Source organism: Salmo trutta, chromosome 14, assembly GCF_901001165.1.
Source record: "Salmo trutta chromosome 14, fSalTru1.1, whole genome shotgun sequence".
Lineage (NCBI taxonomy): Eukaryota > Metazoa > Chordata > Actinopteri > Salmoniformes > Salmonidae > Salmo > Salmo trutta.
The window spans coordinates 58554355-58561444 of record NC_042970.1 but is presented as its reverse complement, the minus strand read 5'-3'; the positions used below and the strand labels follow the sequence as shown (position 1 = coordinate 58561444).

General features: G+C 43.5%; 1 long non-coding RNA gene across 1 annotated transcript; it reads left to right on the top strand.

The window, feature by feature from the left end:
- Nucleotides 1-2871: 2871 nt before the first annotated feature.
- LOC115208461 (uncharacterized) lies at nt 2872-6551 on the top strand. The gene is made up of 3 exons (XR_003881181.1): nt 2872-3064; nt 4959-5096; nt 5534-6551. It is a non-coding gene; the product is annotated as an uncharacterized LOC115208461 (long non-coding RNA).
- Nucleotides 6552-7090: the final 539 nt, after the last annotated feature.

Sequence of the window (7090 nt, the reverse complement as noted above, 5' to 3'; positions counted from 1 at the left end):
GGCGCAGAACCTGTAGAGACGATCCATGGCACGGAGCCTGCAGCGACGGTCCCCGGTCCAGAGCCACCAGCGGCGGTCCCCGGTCCGGAGCCTCCAGCGGCGCTCCCCGGCCCGGAGTCTTCAGCGGCACTCCCCGGCCCGGAGTCTTCAGCGGCGCTCCCCGGCCCGGAGTCTTTAGCGGCGCTCCCCTGCCCGGAGTCTTCAGCGGCGCTCCCCAGCCCGGAGTCTCCAGCGGCGCTCCCCAGCCCAGAACCTCCAGCGGCGGCCAGCAGCCCAGAACCTCCAGTGGCGGCCTGCAGCCCAGAACCTCCAGCGATGATCTACAGTCCAGTTCCTTCGACGATCCACGGTCCGGTGGTACTAAAGCAGAGGGATCAGTGGGTGGAGCGGGGGTGGAGCCCCGAACCGGAGCCGCCTCCTCTGCTGGAAGATCCACTGGAGGATAAGGTTATGTGGACTGCACTAGAGCCGCCATAGACAGGAGTTACCCACCCTACCCTCCCTTTTTTGTTTTTTAGTGGCATTCGGAGTCTGCACCTTTGGGGGGGGGGGTTACTGTCACGTCCTGACCATAGTAAGATGTTATTTTCTATGGTAGAGTAGGTCAGGGCGTGTTTTGTGTTTTTCTATGTTTTGTATATCTATGTTTAGGTTCTATTTCTATGTTTTTTTTGGGATGATCTCCAATTAGAGGCAGCTGGTCCTCGTTGTCTCTAATTGGAGATCATACTTAAGTAGGTTTTTTTCCCACCTGTGTTGGTGGGTAGTTGTCTTGTGTTTAGTTTATGTACCTGACAGAAATGTGCGCTTTTGTTTTCTCTTTGTTATTTTTTCTTTAGTGTTCTGAGTTTAAATAAATATTAATCATGAGCAATCAACACGCCGCGCTTTGGTCCCCTCTCTACGACAGCAGTTACACCTACTGACTGCTATTATTTTGTTTCCTATTTATGTTATACAAAAGCATTTGGGATGGGAATTTCTTACCTATATTGGGGGTAAAATAACCATGGACCGTTCATATTTGAGGTCTAGAATTGGACCCACACTGATACAGTAGGTCTATATCTGCGTGCTGAAGGCAGTGGCCCTAACCACTAAGCGACCACAGACCTTAAGATAGCCCAGGGTCCCACATAATTCTTGAGTTGATTTTTCTCGTGAATTATTTGACTCCTCTCTAGAGAAACATAGTATTGGGCTCACAAAAAAACAGAACTAAATGTAATTCAAGTATTTGAAGCAATGTCGGTCAATTAGTTGTTCAATTAATAACAAACAAAAAAAGTACATTTCGGTTAATTGCTCAGCACTGGTGTTGGAATGGTGTGGCCAACAACAGAATGGTGTGGCCAGTATACCAGCCATTGCAAATAGACCACTGATTGGCCACTTGTTGACTCATACACTATGAGGAAATAGCAAGCATTTTTAAAACAGTCTGGTTGAGATACAAGTTTGAGGTGGGTTTTTTAAAGTATTTTTTTCTTCAATTCATGCTTTGGCCACAGATACGAGTATACAGTAGGATGAGTCAACAACATTATTTGGGTATGAGTTAGCAGAATATTAACTTTTAAAAGTGAGATTTTCACTGGAAAGTTACTTTAAATAAAACTAAACTAACTAATCAAATCACAGCACACAAGCCAAGGGAGTCAGTCTTCTTGTGTGTGGGTGTGCGTGTGTTCGGACCACTAAATGGCGGCTTTGTGGTAGCTTGAAAACATTGTTGAAACTATCCTCTGGATGTCATGAACAGGCAGTCATTGCATCTAGAGTGCTGTCTATGAATTTGAGAGGGGTTACATTTCTCAAACCCCATCCCTCAACTCAGCTGTATATCAAAATAAGCGGCGTAGCAGCCTATTTATTGTTTTTCGAATCGCACTGTAGCTCTAAACTGAGAATATTACATTCCAAGTTACTCACATCTATGTATGTTGTTAAATAACAGCGCGAAGTGCAAACAATGACATTTATTTCAAAATTATTACGAAATTGATAGGATAAAATATAATTTAGATACCCTTGCTCCATCCATGGCGTAGCTTAATGATCCAAATGCAAAATGGCTTTACACTAATAAAGCTGGAGCAGTAAGAGTTTAACCAGTGCAAAGTGCATCTATCTGCTTGGACTGCAGGACACGATGCTTTCCAGAGACACACACACACACACAGACACCAAATATTGACCTTGTATTGTTGTTTTTTTCCATCTGGGTGGTAAACCTGTATTTAAACCCTTAAGCCTCTGATCTAATCTCATCGCTGTCAGTTAAAAGGATTCTGGCCTGGCTGGCAGTGTATATGCAGATTTACTACAGACGGCCATGCTGGGAAGGTTTTTTTATTATGATGGGAAAGCAATTTCCTTTTAAATACATAACATTTTTTATTCTGCAAATTTGTATTCCAGTTCCTGCGCAGGTACATCTGTTTCCATGCATTTTGCCTGGTCTTTTTTTTTCAAAATCAAAGCCTGCAGAGTAAAGGATAGCTGACTCTGATTTCAGTGTATATTTTGTTGTGGAGCAAGAGCAAAAACTCATGCCTAGAGGGTCAACTGCCTCTTAGAACCAACTTCTCTGGTTTGAAACGGCCTATGTGGCATCGATATGAGTCAGAAACATTCATTTCAGTGTCAAAATTGACGACAAAGTATAAAACTGTGTTTTGTAAGTGAGTTCATCACAACTACTGGAGGGTTGGGTATGGATTATTTAACGCCGATTTATGGACATTCTGGTGTCTGCATTGAACCTACAGCATTTACTGCGATGCGGCCTCTGCAGAAGTCAGGGCATTCATACTTGTGCTTCTCAGAGCAGAGCTGTTGTGAATGAAGTTGTCAAGGAAGTGAGTTTGTGTTTATACAGGACGTATCGCCCCCACCTACAGTCAGCCAATGTTAAATCGGAGCTATACGGAGCCCTCACATTGTTACAACATTTGTGAGGCCATGGCGAGACGGTACGGAGCTCCGCAATTGCGGCACACCCTTGAGTTACATTCAACATGGTTACTTCTGCTGCCTGTCAACCGTCAAACTACTGGTGATGGTGAGTACGTTAGTAGATAGTTGTTACTATACAACATTATTTGATAATGCTAGCGAGCTAAATACATCAAGCTAACGTGTAATGGGATGTAGCATGTCAGAAGGGACAAAAGTTGACTACAAATAAGACAGGTATAATATTTGTACATTGTTATATTAGCAGAACATTGCTTCTAACAATATTATGTGTCGTATGGTTTATTCTACATGGAACTGTTACACTTGAAAGTTATCAAAACACTTTGTTTATCAGCTTCCTCCTGGAGATAACTTTGAATTTGGCAGTAGCCTAGAGAGTGGTATGAGAAGAGTGCCGTCCTCCTTGCATCTCACATCTATCTGTCTGTGGTTATTGAACTCTGCCTTCTGGACCCATGGGTTGAGGCAAACTCTGTCATATCCAGGATGGAGTGCACTCCACCCCTCCTGCCACCTGATTGCACCTGTCCATAACCTGAAATACATTACATAGATGGAATGGACTTCATCCCCCACTGGAGACTGTATACTAGCTATGCTACCAGTTTATACGAACGGGAGTTAGCATTTAGCAGCTACTTTTTCTAAATCTAAAAAGGGACAACTTCTAAATGTTATGCAGCCAAATATATCTAAATCTTATTTTAGTAACCCCATTGTGGGCATTTTACAATCAATCATGACAGATTTGACATATCTACTTTGTTAGATCAGATTTGTTGATTTGTAGGCCAATCCAGCATCCTATCCCCCACGGTCTGGATTCCATTGACCTCTTTATGGCATCTATCCCCATTACCTCCCGATCTGCTGGGGACAATAAAAGGACACTAAAATGTGCATTTTTATCACACAACACAATGCCATAGATGTGTCAACTTTTGAGGGAGCCACAAATTGGCATGCTGACTGTAGAAATGTCCACCAGAGACTGTTGCCAGAGAATTTAATGTTAATTGTTCTACCTTAAGCCGCCTCCAACGTTGTTTTAGAGACTTTGGCAGTATGTCCAACCGCCTGCCTCACAACCACAGACCTCATATAACCACGGAATACAGACTACGGAATCCTCTGTAACAGAGTCTCCCATCAATATTTTAAATGAATTCAGTGGCACTAACATACCTAGATGAAGCATGGATTGTAGACTATTCCATGCCTCTGGTGCACAAGACGAGAAGGAAGTCTTGCCTAATACTGTAAATGTCCTAGGGACTTTAAGTAGCAACCACCTAGCAGACTGTGTATGGTAACTGCTGGTGGTGAAGGAGACCAGACTACAGAGGGAGTATACCCAAAAGGGCTTTGTAGATGAACACATACAAATGTAGCTTTCTGAGCATATAATGTCTCGACTTCTGAGGGAACTTTCTGACACAGATGTCTCAACTTTTGAGGGAGCGCGCAATTGGCATGCTGACTGCATAAATATCCACCAGAGCTGTTGCCAGAGAATTTAATGTTCATTTTTTTACCTTAAGCTGCCTCCAACGTTGTTTTAGAGACTTTGGCAGTAAGTCCAACCGGCCTCACAACCGCAGACCTCGTGTAACCACGCCAGCCCAGGATCTCCACATCTGGCTTTTTCACCTGCGGGATCGTCTGAGACTAGCCACGCGAACATCTGATGGAACTGAGGAGTATTTCTGTCTGCAATAAAGCCCTTTTGTGGGGAAAACCTCACTCTGATTTGCTGGGCCTTGCTCCACAGTAGGTGGGCCAGTCTCCCAAGTGGGTGGGCCTATGCCCTCCCATGCCCACCCATAGCTGTACCCCTACCCAGTCATGTGAAATCCATAGATTTGGGCCTAATTTATTTATTTAAATTGACTGATTTCCTTATATGAATTGTAAATCATTGAAATTGTTTGTTCAATATAGTAAAACGTTGGCTAATCACAGACTGTGTCCTACAGACTAATCCAGCTGCTGCTGCTGATGTTGACACCAGCTTTAGTAGTACAGAGCCTGTAGACCCATTGGATGAAAGTGTTCAGCCTGGAATAAACTCAAGCTCAAAATGATCTGACTTTGAAACAAGCCGACAGCCAAAGGTATTTATGAAAGCACAATACCCTCTTGAGAAAACAAAATCACTAATACACCAAGTGCTCCTCAAACTTTTCACATTCTTGCAGTCAGTTCTTAGGCATGGGGGAGAGGGGCTGTTAGTATCCACGTCGAGCTTATTCACTCTACTGTTGGCAGTGCTTGTCTCGTCAACAGCACAACTGTAGGTGGTCATACACAACAATACTCTCTACAAGTCAATAGACTCTCTACAAGTCAAGCCCCACTCAAACTTTTCACACCTTTGTTAACAGTCCATCTCAATGCCCCATTATTGACTCTTGAGTGTAATTAAACACATACCAGTCTACTATAGCCTTTTTTGTTTACAGATTAACATGTTTTATTGTATGGTTACACATCCTCATGATCGGTCTTCATGTTTTACACATCCTCATGGTCAGTCTTCATGTCTTTCCAGGAGACTTATAGAACAAACAAATCTTCTGCATGAGGTTGAAGCAGTGGGTGGTGAAGAAAGAGAGGCTTTTCTACTTGGCTGTGGAGTGCAGAAAGGACCAGACTGTTGTCTACAAGGAGCCAGAGTCACATCCCCCCAAACCTAACATCACTGCCAACATCGCCACAGCCGCAAAGCTTGCTAAACCAGCCGCCATTACCCAAAACAAGGAGAGGTTCACCAGCTGAAGAACATTCTGGAACTTGCCTGGAACATTCAACCAACACAACATCCATATTCTGTTAGACTGATGTTGTAGTATAATATAGAATTGTAACGGAGACGCAGGGAGCTCCTCCTCGGAGTGCTAGATGAACGGGGAGTAATCAGGGAAGTGATGACCTCCCCCCTCCGACGTGCGGCCCCAGCCGCAGGACGACACCGGCCCCGAGGGCGAAGAGCGGGCCGGTCTGGACGGCGAAGGTGGAAATCTCAGATGAGATTAGTCTGTCAATGTAGCAAATAAGTAGACATGTCTTGTATTCAGGACAAAGTTTATTTGTTCTGGGGACCGTGGTAATTTTACACAGCAGTATGCAGGAATACAGTATTTACAGTAGAAGAAATACTAATACTAACGCTTTTAATAAATACTACAGTTCTACAAAGGGAATACTTGCATATGGTGTGTTTGGGTGGTGCAGTGAGGTGTTCGGAGTCACTTTGATACAATGGGAGTTTGCTGTTATGGGACCTTTCACATCTTGTCTTGAGTCATCAATTATATTTCTTGTCTGTGAGAGAAAGAAGAAAACTCTATTACACATTCATGGGCAATCGTTGTTTACTGTCTGTATTCCTACTGTAGCAGCATGCTGTAGAATATGAGACATCTCACAGACATGTTAACTAGCTAGCTAGCTACAACACACAGGTATACGTAGGTACCCCAAGTCTAATATGAATCATCAAGCCATAAAATAAATAGGCCTGTACGTTCCTATGTAAAAGAAAATAAAGGTTTTTATGTAAAAGAAAATAAAGGTTTTGTCGTTCAGCTCTTCTTGGAAAGAGGAAGCAGCCATTGTAGCAAATTATTGAGCATTCTCGGTAACATAGCTCCTGTGAACCTGTAAACTAGTATTGCCCCCATTTTTAAAAGCTTGCCTTCGAGGGTGGGAACAAGGAAGTATGGCTCCCGTCAGGCTATAGTCTATACAAAGCCAGGTAAAATGAGTCAATCTAGATATCCTGCAATGTCCTGGCAGATAGGAACATCGTTGAGAAAAATCCAATGGCTCTATTGAACAAGGACAACCATATCTACTCGCGTGATCGTGCAGTCGGCGAAACACAAAGGCCACAATAATTGCTTAGAAACGTAACTCCATTAATTTTTTTGACAGCAGGCTCAATCAACCAATGACATAATTGTCTGAATCACCCTCTCATCACTCTGGAAAAACACCCCAAAAAGTCTCTAGTGGTGAAGTTTCCCTTTAAGGGATGTACACAAAGGCTGGCTATCCTTGCATCGGAAACAGAGTTGTGAGGAGGGCAAAGCACTGCCACTATTGG